Below are 1,088 nucleotides of genomic sequence, written 5' to 3'. Positions count from 1 at the left end.
ATTATAGAATGTAGTTACCATCTTTGTGAAAAGGTCGTGAAATGCTTCACGCGTGCGTCTTTGATAAATTATTATATCACCCGCAGTTATGCTGTTAACTCATCTCATCATTTCCGCATGTACCGCACATGCTTTCTTTCAGTACTTAGTACTGTGAACATCCAAAGAGTCGAATCACCTTCCAGCCTCGACGACTGCCATGGCAGATCACCAGTTACTCAAAACCGTAATTGCTAGTTTTTTATGGCCCCGCCGCGGTAGCTCAGTGGTTAGGGCGCTGGACTACTGATCCGGAGTTCCCGGGTTCGAACCCGACCGCGGCGGCTGCGTTTTTATGGAGGAAAAACGCTAAAGCGCCCGTGTGCTGTGCGATGTCAGTGCACGTTAAAGATCCCCAGGTGGTCGAAATTATTCCGGAGCCCTCCACTACGGACCTATTTGTTCCTCTCTTCTTTCACTCCCTCCTTTATACCTTCCCTTACGGCGCGGTTCAGGTGTCCAACGATATATGAGACAGATACTGCGCCATTTCCTTTCCACCAAAAACCAATTATTATTATTATTAGTTTTTTATAACCAGCCGCCATAGTTGACGTGGTTTTAGTTGGTACCATGAGCGGCGTAACTAAACGTGTGTATCCAGGAGTTATTTGTCTATATTGCTCTACCTGGTTACACCAACTTAAATTTATTGTTTGTACGTATTGCTTGATACCAGTCCTCTTAATGCCAATAGGTGAGGCAGTTACTGCGTAATTTTCCTTTCCTTAAAATAACTAATTTTGTTCCCTCCAGGTGCTCTAGATATCCACTGGGCAGTGAGAGGGATACTGTGCGTTTCGTTTCCTCAATAAGTGTTTTCTAAGAACGGATATGCGCAGTACTTGTCTAAATACTGTGTGGAGACTATCGATGCCTCAACCGAGCAATCACAAAAGGAAGGAAGGTGCGAGTGAAAGAAGAAGGAGAGTAAGGTGCCGTAGTGGATGGCTTCAAAATAGTTCAGACCACATAGAGTTTTTTTAGCCTGCGCTGACATCGCAAAGCTTACGGGCGCGTTTTGCGCTCCGCCTCCATTGAAACGCGCT

The 1,088-nt window shown here is 45.5% G+C and overlaps 1 non-coding gene across 1 annotated transcript; it reads left to right on the top strand.

The window, feature by feature from the left end:
• The first annotated feature begins 251 nt into the window (after positions 1–251).
• TRNAS-ACU (transfer RNA serine (anticodon ACU)) lies at positions 252–323 on the top strand. Its single transcript has one exon. It is a non-coding gene; the product is annotated as a tRNA-Ser (tRNA).
• Positions 324–1,088: the final 765 nt, after the last annotated feature.

Source organism: Amblyomma americanum, chromosome 8 (genome assembly GCF_052857255.1).
Source record: "Amblyomma americanum isolate KBUSLIRL-KWMA chromosome 8, ASM5285725v1, whole genome shotgun sequence".
NCBI classification, from domain to species: domain Eukaryota; kingdom Metazoa; phylum Arthropoda; class Arachnida; order Ixodida; family Ixodidae; genus Amblyomma; species Amblyomma americanum.
The sequence above is the reverse complement of the archived record's forward strand: the minus strand, read 5'-3'. Positions and strand labels throughout refer to the sequence as shown.